Genomic DNA, 15,143 nt, shown 5'->3' with positions numbered 1-15,143 from the left:
CTGTAACCCAGCTTCCGGTTTTGGGCTTGCTGGCTGCGCATCACTCATTCACCAATGGGTAATGTTTAGATGGATTTAGGAACTTCCCCTCGATTCTATTGGCTCTAACGGTTCAAAGGGGTGTCAATCATCAAGATCGGCCGAGGGGGGCCAGAGATATGGCAAATCCACGCAAATGACCCCAGAAGTGTTTTTTTTAAAAAGGTCAAATTTCACTTGTTTTGCATCAATCTTGATACAGGGTACTTATTATATGTTATAGTTTGGATTCCTGAAGCTTTTAGTCTACTATCCCATCATTCAAGGGTGGTTTTCACTATAAGTAATGGTTGTTTTTTTTGATGGAAACTATAATTTACATTTTTTTTACTATGTTCAATCTGAATTTACTTTAAAATAAAAAAAATCTATATTGATTCTAGGGGTCGACCGATTATCGGCCTGGCCGATTATCGAGGCCGATATATATGCGAAGAATGCAGACACAGACAGAGGCAAGCAGCAGCAGTGAGCGGTGTTTCGAATGTAAATCAGTTGAAAGCCGAAGTTCAATAAACATCCTAATCCCCTATGCTGAAGTTGCAAAAACACCACGATCTTATGATCCAATTCTATCAGTTTCTCAGTTAAAAAGGGGGGGGGGGCGGGTAGCGTCTCGCAGCGGAGACACTGGGACGCGCTGGGACGACTGGGACTGTGACGGCTGCTAGTGGAGCCTCGCAGCAACTCTGCTTTCTGCACCACAATCTGGTGCTGCTGAATTGGGACTACTAAATGAGTGAGACTCAAATATCAGAAGTTCAGAACAAGTTTTAGTAGTTTTTATTTTATTTTTACTTCATTTACTTTACTCAGGGTCACAAAGAGGAAACCAGTTTTAAGATGTTGAAAAGTTCATTAAACATAGAAAGGCATTTCAAAGAAGTTGTGTTATTCTACATTTAGACACCAAGATTTTCTGATTTTACCGCAAATGTATATCGGTTCCAAATATCGGTTATCGGTCTCCTTTATTACTAATAATCGGTATCGGTATCGGCCTTGAAAAAGCCATATCGGTCGATCCATAATTGATTCTGACTTTTCTACATCCAACTCACAGGTGTATCATTGCTTTGAGAAAAAAGATTATTAATTACACCTTTTAGAAGTGAAGATATATTCATTTGTTCTGGGCATGTCCTTTTCGAGCCTGAAACCTGAAAAACAGGCTCAGGGCTTAACAGGTTAAGAGGTTCTATTATGTTTTTTGGGCTGTTGCCTTTCCTGTAGTGTGTTATATAGGTTTCTGTGCACGTAGATGGTCTGCCCCCCCCCCCCTGCCTGAAACGCCTCAAATGTTTACATGTTGAATGAAAATCAATAGGGCCCCTTTAAAGTAACACTCTTGAACTTGTGACCCTTCGGTTTTCAGGCATGTCCTTTTAACCTAAGGTACTGCCGCCTCATAACAAGACATAAAAGGCACCAATTTAAAAAACAGTTACGTGTATTTTTCTACTGTTACTCTCATTTATCTAACTCTCAAGACCTGAGTGACATGTCACAGTTTTGCAAAGTATTTATTACCCTTATGGACATTGCTATGATGTAAAAATGATATATTGTGCAGCCCTACACCGGAGTTAGAAAGGATTAAATGCCTTTTGGGTGCTCTTAACATGTCTCATGACTTCCTGTGGGTTTATATAAGCATGCAATATAGTTTAAACCCCTATGAAATAGAGTTTATGGCTTCATAAAGGATCATTAAGACCTGCAGCGTGAATCCGTGTGGCTTGAAGTCTGTGGCAGTAATTCCCACCCCTCCCTTTGTTCCAGCTTGTTGGCTTTGCCCTTCAGGTGGATATACTGCCAAGGGGGCTTACACAGAGCTGCCCATTGTTGCACATGAGATGTATACTTACACACAAACCACTGTTGGTCAAACCCAAGCCAGAGTCCCAAAGCCACAGGCAGCGGAGCAGATCTGTCCCGGGCAGAGAGCTGGAGGCTGGATAAGGATGGGACCACACCCAGCAGCGTGATTCATGGTAGAACTAAAGGGAACTCCCATAGGAAGAATTAAGTCATTCCTATTTACAGGCCCCCTTTTATTTAGAACAGAAGCACGCTCCTATTTAGACAGACCAATACAATGGGGGCAGCTGGTAAATGATGTGAAATAAGCAATCGGGTTTCTAAAATAATGTTGATAATGCGATTTTTTGGAATCTACTAGATGTCACAAGATTATTTCGGCAGTCTGGCTTTTTTATAGATAATTCTTGGATGGTTATATGGTACTGGGAATATGTGTGTGTATTGCCTCACATTAGATTAGACGTGTTCTTTTGAGAAGGCAACAACACCGCCCTCACTAAGGCTGAAAATGAAAGCTGTGTACAGCCAATATTCACTACAAGCAATAAGAGCACATAGAACACACGAGGGCTTGGTGCAATTTCACACATTTGATTATTATTTTACTTATTGATTGGCATCCTCTCTGATTCGGAGGGGCTGCTTCTCTAAGAAAATTCTGTCAATTTATCTGTATTTGTATTTATTTAGTCATAGTCTTTTGTCAAAACTGTGGGCATTTTATTATTTTTTTATTGACTACTATTGATCCTCAAAAGGTCTTAAGGGCATGGCTTTTAGTTGTTGTTTTTCTGATTTTGCATTTTGAAATCTCAAAATAGTCAAATCTGTAGGAGCCCTGTATTTAAGTCATGGCACTTTGTTATCATTTTAGTTTCATTTTAGTCAATGGAACTGTTGTCATTTTTTAGTCATCTGATTACAACATTTCCGTCAATATATCACCTTGTTTCAAGTCTGAGTCATGGAAAAACAAAAAACAAAATCAACACTGATGAAAAGCAACCCCTACCAATAACTGTTGGGGAGGGTGTTGGTCAGCCTTTGATGCACATGGAGCCACCAGCTGCTTCTTCACCTGCCACTGAAAGGATTAATAGAGAGGGATACAAAATATGTCCTGCAGATCCTCCCAATTTCACAGAGGCCTAACCTTACAGTTGGTGCCATACAGTGGTGCAGTGATGACTTATTTATTTATAGGCAGGCTCCCTCGACAAAAAGCAATGTGATTTATCTATTGGATTTTGAAATATTGCAGAAAATAAGATCTTTGTCAAACTCACACGTTTTTGTTAACCTATTCACATCACTTTTATAAAAGTAAATTGCTAATGTTAGTCTATAAACAAACTACATGCCTTAGCTAAGGGCGGCTAATGTTCGGCGTGATTTTACTTTTAGTAGTCTTATTTAGACTCTTGTTAGCAAGTGCCGTTTTAATAATAATAATAATAGAAGATTCAGACATTTACAAATTGGGATTTGCTGATTTGTTTTATGTTGTAGAACTAAAGTAAATCAAGAAATGCTAAAATGCTAACTCATATCCAGGTTTAAATACTCATTTCTGCACCACTTAATTAGTCTAGAGGATATGTTCCCTCACTGTCTTCCCACACTGCCAATTGTGTTTGATGGAGAGCTCAGTGAAGCTACTCCTGCAGCATCTCTGTCACACACACTTCCTTGTGATGGTAAACCTTGAAATGTATCATTGTAATGTGTAACAAAGCAGCACAGCCTCTAGAGTCCATGCCACTTCATTTCCTGCGACCAAAATGCTTTCGGCAACACAAAATCCTTAGAGCCCTGCACTATCGCACTACAAATGTGTAGCCGTTTTTAATCCCCTGCATTGTGAATTCTACCAATCACCTTAATGCTTATAGCTTTGAAATATGCAGTGTAACATGGACTGGCATCACAGAATCCTTCCCTTAAAACGGTGTACAGAACATGGAAATTAATAGAGAAAAGTGCAGGGAGACCAGAAACTGGAAATGCAGCCAAATGCCTGCCAACAACCTGATAACCTTTAGTTATAAAAGAGTGTACTCTGTTTATTACTTTCAGCATATGGGTAGGTTGCTGGCTCCTTATTTAAAATGGGAAAACTGCCAGAATGGTGTGATTTCTGATTTATTTTTAAAGCACTTTCGGCTGTTCTATAACCATATGTGTGAACCTGTGATGAGAGCACCTATATGATGCATTCTCAATCAATTTAGCTTTTTCCTTTGCTTATTTAACTGGAATTGTTCTTAAATATACTTCCATAACAAACAAATAAATCATGCTTCATTTGGCATTCAATTGTGGCCACTACTGTCGTTGACAAACGGCAAAAGCTTTACCTTATACACACATTTTCCCCCACATGATTAATTGAATGATAGTGCAGCATAACATGTGCAATTACTTACAGCAACAGGCGTGAAAATTAGATTAAAACGTGCAAGAAAAAAAAATAAAAACCTCACGGTTGTCTGTGTACATGCTGCAGAATGCTGGTCTATCTTGTAGTAGTGCCGCCCTCTGCTGGACAAAAGGCCGAACAACAAAAACACACTGGCAGACAAGTGAGGGAGAACAGTGCCTCTCACTCCAACCTATATGCACACACATGCGTACACACACACACACACACAATCAATCACAGTCCAGTCACTCGTAATTAAATGATGGGTTAATTAAAATTCCGTCGCTGTGTAGGCATGTGTGCAAAAAAAAGCTAGGTCACAGGGAGGGGGAGCATTTAATGGCTCTCAGGACTGTGTGTGTGTGTGTGTGTGTGTGTGTGTGTGTGTGTGTGTGTGTGTGTGTGTGTGTGTGTGTGTGTGTGTGTGTGTGTGTGTGTGTGTGTGTGTGTGTGTGTGTGTGTGTGTGTGTGTGTGTGTGTGTGTGTGTGTGTGTGTGTTGTGTGTGTGTGTGTGTGTGTGTGTGTGTGTGTGTGTGTGTGTGTGTGTGTGTGTGTGTGTGTGTGTGTGTGTGTGTGTGTGTGTGTGTGTGTGTGTGTGTGTGTGTGTGTGTGTGTGTGTGTGTGTGTGTGTGTGTGTGTGTGTGTGTGTGTGTGTGTGTGTGTGTGTGTGTGTGTGTGTGTGCCGAGCTATTGGCCTCATTTTTTACTAAAGACGTGGAGTCGAGGTTTATAGTCACGCACTCTTATTGTGCGAGGCTGACTGCTTTCATGAACCTATTACATTAATATACTTTTATTATTCCAGGGGAAATTCGATTATGTAATAGTTACTGCATTTGAGAATAAAATAAGAAAATAAATGTATAGAAAATATATTAAAAGTAAGAATGGCCAATAAAATATCTAAGCAAATAAAGATATGTATGTGAAAATATAATGTGACATTTCCAAAAAGGTAAAAATATGTAGTCTTTAAGCATTTAAAATAAAAAGACAAAAAAAAAGAATATCTATAAAACCAAAACATTTAAAAATGTGCATTAAAAGATACAGTTATAAAAAAGGTGTACACATTTTTATACAAACATAAATGTCTAATTTAACATTTAATAAATTAAAACAAAAATAGTTTAAAAAACAAACAAAGTTAAAGTAAACATGCATATTGTACTACAATATATATACTAAAATAAAAATATAATAAAACATTTTTTTTAATTTAAAATAGGAAGGTAAATTAAAAGTTAAAACATATATTAAAAAGACAAATACAAATGTCCAATAGAATAGAAATACGTTATTATAATAAACAAAATGTTCACATTGTATATCACAATATATATTGTACATCAATATGAATTATAAGCTCAATTGCAATTTGAAATTATAATCCTACTCTTTTTGTAATACATTTTTCTTACTTAATGTCCTTTTACCCATCCTTTAATTTCCTGATCTTTTATGTCAAGTCAACAGAAGCATCTCTCCAGCCCCCTTACTCCAGTCTTCAAAGACTATTAGACTCTATTATGACCACCACACAGACACATCGCACTTGACCTCAACTCCCAAAAGCTCTCAAAGTCTCTCCCCTTCTGTCTCCACTAATCTCTCCAACACAATCTCTCCCTCTCTGTGAGTCTTTGCCAAACTCGGCGCTTTTAGGAACGTGACTTCCTCACAAGGCAATGAAACCACACTCCTCCTGCCTGGACATTTTTCATCTGCCTTCCCTTTCAGCAAACGCAGGACACACTCACATCTACATGTTTTTTAGTCAGCAAAGGAGCTTAAGAAAATGATAAAATTCCATCTTTAAGAGACAAAAAAGTTTTTCTTTCCTCAAAATCACAGCCGCGTCTGAGGGAACACTCTGAGGTTTGATTTTTTTATATTATTATCCTCCAGATGTTCGTTAGTCAGCCTTTGCTCGCTTCACTACCGCCTGTTAGATGGAGGGCTTTCGGTTTGTGCCATCCACATTTTAATGAGGAGTGCTTTTAAATACTAATGAGCATATTTTGGCGTCGCTGAAGGCTCTTCTGCGCTCATTGTAAAAGTAAGAATGTCAACTTGTCAGTTTAATGATGCTGCGGGATTAGACATCTGACCCCCTTTTTTTGAAGTGTCTCCCTTTGCTGGTGTACGGCTCTACTAAATTATTCCGTTGTGTATTCTCAATACTGTCAGTGTGCTTTAACACCAGATAGGAGGTGAAATCTCTGTAGCAAATTCCCTTATAAAGCATGCCTTAATTGTTGATGTAGGAAAATGGTCCTACCTTGAGTAATTCATAGTTTGTATGCAAATGTTTCTGTCAGTCAGTGGCTCCTATTGCACAAACAATATTGTTGACAAGGTTGGATGTTGCAGTGATAAATGCATCACATTGATCTTATTGCAAAAAATATATACTTTTTTAACTTGCTTTTTTATGCAAATGTTGGTTTTTCCTGGAAGTTTTTCCCAAAAACTTTTTTAAAATCACATTTAACACTTTTCTTGCATTTGAGCAAGGCAATATATCACATAGCAATATTATGATTTGGGGCCAGAAATTGTCTTTGATTTTGGAAATCATAATATTATATAAGTGCTGTCTTTCCTGGTTTTAAAGGCTATATAATATTAAAATAATGTATTTTCTGAACTTAACAAACTTGACAGATTTCCTTTTAGTGATAAAATATCTTCAAAATCATCAGCTAAAACCCTCTAAATTGTGCAACTCAGCATTTATATCTTGATTAATACTAATACACCAATGCATACATTGTAATATACACAAATGTAAATATTTGTTGTTATATATTGTCCAACCTGCATCATTTGTCTCCTTCTATTTGTATAAATATTGTAATTTAATTAAATGTTACCTTTTAATTGCATATCTTTTTATCTTTTTATTTTTATAAAAATATTTAAAAGTAACCTTTTATATTTGTATTTATTGATAAATATTATATTCTAACTACCTATCAAAATTGAAAATATTTTGTGAAAAGCACCAAAAGTCAAACCTAATAATAAAACATATATATATTGTGATATTTAATTGTATTTGAGTTCTAACTAAATAGTATTGCAACTCCAACTCCATAAAAAAACCAAACTGTTCCCAGTGAGACTATTTTTAGAGCTCGGTGCTTTTTGGTAGACTGTGAGTACATCTACACTGAACCAACAGATGGGCTCACCGCAGTAGCCTGCCTGTGAAACAGTTTAAGAGCTTGTTTTTGTCAATGGTTGTGTTTCACTGTCTAACCACTGCAAAGGCCACCAGGAGTTGAGCTTCTTATTATGAGTCTGGAGCGCGTTTAAAAAATCCAAGCTGGAAAACCACAGCCCATTCCTTTAGTCCATTGAGGAATACCAAGACAGAGAAGAAGTGGGTAAAATCTCCCCATGTGCTCCTGTAGGCCGCAAACTTATTCTCCCATGTCTGCAGCTATTGCTCCATAAATTAAATAACGTTGACTGACTGGGCTCCTTTTCGGAAAAACAAAGCACAACGCGGCCAAGGCATTTGTGGTGTGCCTTGGCCCACCGTAGTTATCATTGGCTCGTGCACAGAAGCATGAATGAATGTGCGTCTGGAGAATATTTAAGTTCATCCCTTTTCTCAGGCTGATTTTTTTGCAAACCCACAACTCTTATCCCGAATGTTTTGGCGTTCCTTGCGCTAACCATCTGCCTTTATTTATGTTCTATTTTCTCTCCGTTTGAGCGTTCCTCAGTCACCGCCTCGTTTCTTCTTCATCCTTCTTTCTGCTCAGTTTAACTGCATGTGCTTAAGTGGCCAACCTCAACCCAAAACCCTCCTGATTTGCGTTCTAAGAATGTTTTATACCAAGCCGCGGTTTGGCAGCAGGGAAAACATCTTCGCTGACCTTATAAGAACTTGGATGTTTTGGATCCCTTCGGTTTTATGTGGGAATTAATTGTGGTCACTTAATGGTTCCTTTCTTCTTTCTTTATCTTATATTCTCACGCAAGGGATTCTGTATTCTCCTGTCTTATTTCTTTATCTTATATTCTCACGCAAGAAAAGCTTATTTCTCAGCTTTTTGTGTGCAATCCTTTCCCATCCATGTCTTTTATTCCATCCTTATCATCTCCATCCCGGATGCTATGTCTAGTCTACCAGAAAGGCTATGGAGTTGTCAGTCCTCAAGCCAAGCCTTTAGATTTAAGAGGCCCTATTATGCTTTTCCCTTTCCTGTATTGTGTTTGTTTGTGTGCATGTAAATGGTCTGCAAAGGCTAAAATCCCTGTGTTCCCTCCAGAGGGAGTTTCTCTCCCACACACTCCCCCCCCCCCCATGCCTGAAACCCCTCCATTGGACTCCTTTGTTTACTTCTGCAGCAAAATGATATCACTATGTAACACTCGCGCTTTGGCCTGCGCTCCAACACATTGTTTGTGATATCCTAATTTAGTTTAGGTTGACCAATCACAACAGAGCTGGCCAGCTAACCAATCACAGCAGACTGGGCTCTGGTTTCAGACAGAGAGTGAAAAGAGTATTAAAGCATGTAAACATGTCACAAAATACAACAATAAATCTGAAAATGAGCTTAATATGTCTTCATGAACTGTTTTGTTTGGCGAGTAGTCATTTGTCAAAGCCTGCTCTTGCATTAGGAGGTTTCAAATCAGAATGAAAATGTCCATCATTGTTACACTGGTAAAGGAAGTTCTCTATCTTACCTGCGTTTACATCTCTTTGGTTGCCTTTTTATAATTAGAATTACAACAGATCAAATGTCTTTTAGTTGACACTTTTATAACCATTCCAAACATTCCAACGGCAGCTTTTAATTCAGGTTCACTAGCTCGCCTGTTGAACCACTGACATTCTGATTTTAAGAAGCCCATTTCCCCCTGAGCCACAGCTGCCCCATGAATCATGATCCTGCCACGGTACATGTTCCAAAAACAGAGGGACATCGTTTAATAAGAACCACGAATCTTGCACTTTCTACTATCCTCAAATCCAGACGCAATCATCCAAGAGTTTTCATCGTCTTCATTTGGCTCAGGGGATCAATAGCATCTGTTATATCATCTAATCAATATAATGACTCTAAACCTGTTATATTCATGTGCATTGTATGTTCCTTTCTTGGTAAGATAGATTGTTCAGTGCTTTGAAAAACTCGTAATTATTTGGTAAAACAACAATGGTGAATCCGAAATAATTGGTACAAAAAAAATGTATATGAAATTGTTGATACAAACAAAAAAAGGGAGATATTTGTTTTTAAATCACTGCCATTTATCTAACCTTAATATGATTATGTATCTAGTCTTCTAATTTTGGAGTGATTAAGTGAATATTATAGGACTTATAAGTTGTCTGCCTGCATTTTAAGGGACAACTTGGAATATTCTGGAACTTTGGCATTAATCCCAATGATATTTCAGGGATCACATTTTAGTCATATCTTTATCCAGTCTGGTGTAGATCGATGTTCCGTGTCAGGATTCACCACGTAAACCAATGCATCACATTTCTCAATAAGAGCCTTCTGTTCGCCAAGTACTTCCAGGGAAGCACTGTAGAAATAAACAGCAATTCATTAGTTAGAAAAGAATATGTATTTTCCAGCTAAATGAATAGATCAAGTCACACTGAGTGGAAAACTTGCATTCCATTACTACAAACAATGACTGGGACCAGCCAGAAACACCAGCTTTTGGAACAAATGATCCAGTGTGTGATCGAGAAAGAGCAGCTGTTGTGGAAACCTGGCAAGTACTCACCACTAAAATCTACTTTCTCTTTTTCTCTCTCCACCAGGTTTTTATCCCGATCACCCACATAACATCAAATCAAAGGTGAGTGATTGTCTTCTTTTCTACTTTTTCCATTTCTGTTGCTCCAGTCACTTTTTCTTTCTGTCTTTGTCTTCTACCACAAGTGGCTTCAAAAAGTAGATCCCTTTTGAACAAACCAGCATATCCTCATCAACCACAATAAGCATCATCTAAAGCACGAGTGAGCCCACAGTGGCTTAAACTGTAAGGTTTTGGGATGTTGTGATTTTTTAAAAGATGTAAATACAGTATATCACCACTAGAGAGCGGCAGTGTTTCTTTCAATGGAGCCTCTCTGAATTACTCTTCTGGTGGGAGCAGTGGGGAGGCAAATCAAGCGCACAAAATGTAAATATTCAGGTGAAGAACAAGTGAAAATTTCATATCATATCATATTAGCTGGGTTTAAAAGTGATATGTGTATGGCTGTATGAAACTGTGGCACATGGACTACCACCAATTGGAGGGTCCGTGGTTCAATCCCCATCCCCTGTAGTCAACATGTTGATGTGTCAGTGGGCAAGATACTTCACATAGAATTGCTCCTATGTATAGAAGTGTACGTAAGCCATTAGGGTTCAAATGACATGTAATGTAGTTTGTATGAATGTGAGTGTGTGTGAGCATATTGGAGATGGTGTACACAGGTGTGTTTTCTCTAGGAAGTATGTGAGCATTTTTTTATGCTTGTTGGAGAAGTCATTGATTTCGAGAGAGGATTGAGTTTATCTCTGTGTTAATTCACAACCGTTGCAAATGAACACAGAGAAACAGGAGTCTCGATCCTCTGCCAGTCCCCTCCTTCCTTTTCCCATCGACTCCCTCTCCCTGACTACTGATAGGGCAGACATGGAGTCAACAGAGGAGAGAAACAGCGAGAGGAGGAGTAAGGGAGGGAGGGAGGGAAAGAGTTGGGATACAGGGGAAGGACTAAAGTAGAAACAAAGAAGCGCTGCAGGTGTGTGGACTTGTGAATATCAAGTGGACAGGTCGAGCTCAGCAGCTGTAGTTGTATTTCCTCCAGATTAAGTCTCGTGCTGGTTTTCAGTTGAGTTTATATACAGTGTAAGTGCTGACCGAGGCATGGCCCTTCTTACCAACGGAGCGCAGAATCTGGGCTCCTATTACTGCCTGATCCGACGCAGGTTCAAGAGGAGGCGCAAGAAACGCTCCGAGCGCAAAGGTAAACCTCACTTCAGACATGTATTCCCAGAGAGTGATGCTGAGCTGACTTTGTGTGCACTTTGTGATGTTTCGTAGCTGGAAAGTGAAGAGAGAAGCGCAAGAGAGATTGCTGCTTTTAAATCATTTATTTGACTTGTGTGTGAAGTTGGAGGTTGTTAGCATTATCAGCACACACACACACCGCTCGGAAATCTGCTCCTAATACTGTCACTTTGAGGATGCCTTATATTTTAAAAGCTTTTCATTCTTTACATTTCTTTCTGGTCAGTGAACCTGTATAACATTTTATAGATGGACTCTAATGATTTTTTTGTTGTGGTGGTTTGCATGTAGATCATTTATATTGACTGCAGGTTGAAGACGTTTTGATTTGTATCAAAAGTGTGTCTTCTTTATATATAAATGATGATATATTAGTATTCATTTCATTATTTTTTTGTTTGAATGACAATATTCTCGTAAATAGTTGAAGAGAAAGCCTTTTTTTCTGTTATTTAAACCTGATCTAGTTATATGTTTACAATCACTTCTGAATAAATAATTGCCTTGTTGACGGGAGACTGCAAATATGGAGAGATGAAAAGGGATGGGGATTGCTACTCTAACCGTGAACATTTATTACATATATTTTATTATATTTAATTTATTATTCATATTATTTATTTATACTATATCAAACAGCTATTTGGGCAATTTATTTTTGCCTGTGGACCAAAAATAGACACCATATAAAACATGGAAGCATGACTAGGGAATAAAACATGTGTTCAAAGGTTTGAATCAGTAGGGAAGACCGATAATGTTGATTCTTATATGTTGTATGTCAGGGACTACGGATGGAAATTAGCTCAAAGCTCAAATCCGGCATATTTACACTTGAAGCATTATTTGTCTAAAGTGTTCATTAATGTGCATTGTCCCTATTCAAATAAACGATTAAATGAAATGAAAATAACAAATGGTTCTCTTATTTCAATAATGGGACTATCCTCTAAATAATATTTCAGCAACACGTTTAATTTCTATAGTCAGTGGTTCCCAAAAAAACAAATACTGAAATTGAATCCCTGTTTTGATTTAATATGCTTTTCTTTTGTTTATTTTTTCGGGGATCAGAATATTGCACTTTTGAGTAAATGCAACCTCTCTGAGTGGGACAGGTCCGTCTCTGTGTAAATGCACTCGGGTGCCGGGCCCCTCAGAGGCTCTAAGCTTCTCCCTCCTGAGTGTGCTGCTCTGCTCTGGGGATTAGCCTTCCAGCCGAGGTAGTAATTACTTAGGTGGCCACAGCTCACTGGCAGCATTAGCCATGTCTCAGCCACTTGCTTTGACACCCACCACCCTACAAACCCCCCCCCCCCAATATCGCCACCATTCATCCACTTAAACCCAACACTGCTGATACTGTATTTCCACCCGCCACCCCCCCACCCCCCGCCTCACACTCAAGACACAGACTACGTCCATCAGCATTACACCGGTCTGATTCCCGCCTTTTCGCTCTCCCCTTATCACCATGGGAATGAAAGTGGCACTTTTTCGCCCGTTCTTAAAGAAGCGTTGACTCAGCATGTTGCTCAGCTTTAATGCCCGCACGCCGGAAGCCTCCTGATAAGTTGCTTATAGTACTTTAGCTTTAGAGCCCATTGGGTTAGCGGCTAGCTGCGAGGACGAAGTCGCACACTTACTTAAGACAATCGCCGGCCAGGAGAATGATGTGACACCCACTCGAGGAAAGTCTCTCTCCGCTTAGTTTCTTTGTCGGGAGGTCACAGTGAGCGCAGCACCGCTGGACCTGGCAGTCCATTCAGCGCAGATTAGTGTCTTCCACAAGGACACTCCAACATGTCGATGCAGGGGTCGAGCAGGGCCAGCTGTTTGAGGTTGAGCTGTCAAACACTGATCCACCCCGCAGAGCACAGTTCCTGGTGTGTGCTTCTAAACGACTAGTTTGGTTCACCTACAGAGCTCAATTTATAAATAATGCTATCAGCTCATTTTGGATGTGTGCAAGTCTACTGTTAAATGACACATTTGAACACAAAGAGGACTATTGAATCTGAAGTGTGTCATACATACATTTAATCTAATTTACAGTAATAACATGAATATCTTTAAGTATGAAGTACTTGAATGAGAAATCCTTTATTCGTCCAACACTGGGGAAATTGACATTATTACAGCAAAATGGACAGTGTAGATATAAGGGTTAATAAGTACGCATCTATTGTAAAAAATACGTTTAAACTAAATAAGTACTTATGTAGAAACACGCAGAGAGGACTTCCGTCATTCTTTACCCAGTTGAGGAACATTGGCCCATCAGCACAGGTGTTTCCAATTGTTTTAATAATGATGAAGGTGTTAGAAGCTCTGTTGGGAATGATATGATGATCCGTGGTTATGTAGGTCAGTGGGTCAAATTGTCATTTATTTTCAAAGAATTGGGCCAATGGCGTCATTTACAATTGCACTTCGATAAGGCCGATTGCCCACTTGTGAGAAGTGCTATTTGTCCCGCCCTAGCAGCTGCAACAAAGCCAAATATTATATCCTGACACCTATGACTAATTATCACAAAAGCCTATCTTTTGCTCAGTTTCACATATTCAACACAATGTTTTTCATACATCCCCAAAAGGTTGGCTGTCAATTCTAGCATCTTATCTAGGTTTAAAAGGACATAGAGTTTGGCAGCATGTTATATTACTAAATTGTGGAAAAAGTATTGAGTACGTATTAGTAGCAATACAACAGTTTGGAACATATGTTGTAAGTAATATCAATGCGATACAATTGTAAAAAAAAAAAGTTGAAATAACTGTTGCGTAATTCGAGTTAGCAGATTCAGTTACAGGACCCTGTTGTTTTTCTCCATCACGGCTTATCGGGACTCTAGAAAAGAACAGAACCATCCCTTATGTTATCTGTAACACCCGTGCCTTTCTTACTATGAAAGGTCAATTGTCTGCTGTTAATAAAGTCTATTCATGTCTCATTGCATCTTACTGCAGTGTGCTGTGTTATTACCATTGGATTCCTTTTGTTGGCTTTTTTTGCCTTCCCCTAATTTTTGTTATATTGTCTTTGGATCAATCATCTACCTTTTTGCAGTCATCTTATGAACCTACAACTATGTAAACCCAATGTGTTATTATTGTTTGAGTGTGACCTGCAAGTAAAATGTGTGGCTGTTCTCGTAGTGACAGATGGCGTAACCATGTAGAGTGATCATAATGTACCTCTGCTCTATAAGTGCATCACTATAGAGTGCAGAGTGACTTTCAAAATGCTGAACTTAAGCATATCTTCCGAGTGATAAGTTCTTCAAAGCATCTCTCGTAAATGTGCCAAGCCATGACACCCGTAGACGATGCTCGCCAATGGGCCGTATATGAAATATGGAAAATGGGAAACGGAGGTCTTTTCTGCCGTGCCAGCAAAATCTCCAAAATGAGCTTTTGTAACTTGAAGAGGGAGGGGGAGGGGGGGGGACTGAACTGAACTGCCTGACGCTTCCAATTCATCGCTGAGGTGGAAGAGACTTCCTAGAAAACCTCATTTTTTTCATCCTTTTTATACATCTTGGTGCTTACATAAATCTTCTTTTCCACATTTCCTTCCTTGACATCCTCCTTAAATTGTTCTCTACTTCTACTATTGACCTAAAATCATTTTATATGATCATTACCAGCTGTTAAAATCTCTGACATAATATTGAACACAGTTTCTTAATTGATTTTACTGTTTTCCTTCCCTTTAGAATAGTCGAAGCTCTGGCATGTAGACACAAAAATTGATTAACATCCTCAGAAAGACCGATTGACATTTGACAACAGTTGCAACGAAAAAC

At 38.8% G+C, this 15,143-nt stretch overlaps 1 protein-coding gene across 3 annotated transcripts in view; it reads left to right on the top strand.

The window, feature by feature from the left end:
* Positions 1-15,143, top strand: part of adarb1b (adenosine deaminase RNA specific B1b) — a 152,628-nt gene that overhangs the window by 78,296 nt on the left and 59,189 nt on the right. For all 3 annotated transcript variants that reach the window (XM_034134363.1, XM_034134364.1, XM_034134362.1), the window contains exon 3: positions 10,089-10,126. The gene's annotated coding sequence lies outside the window, so the exon portion shown is untranslated. The remainder of the gene's footprint in view (positions 1-10,088; positions 10,127-15,143) is intronic.

This window comes from Trematomus bernacchii, unplaced genomic scaffold, assembly GCF_902827165.1.
Source record: "Trematomus bernacchii unplaced genomic scaffold, fTreBer1.1, whole genome shotgun sequence".
Classification (NCBI taxonomy): Eukaryota; Metazoa; Chordata; class Actinopteri; order Perciformes; family Nototheniidae; genus Trematomus; species Trematomus bernacchii.
The sequence above is the reverse complement of the archived record's forward strand: the minus strand, read 5'-3'. Positions and strand labels throughout refer to the sequence as shown.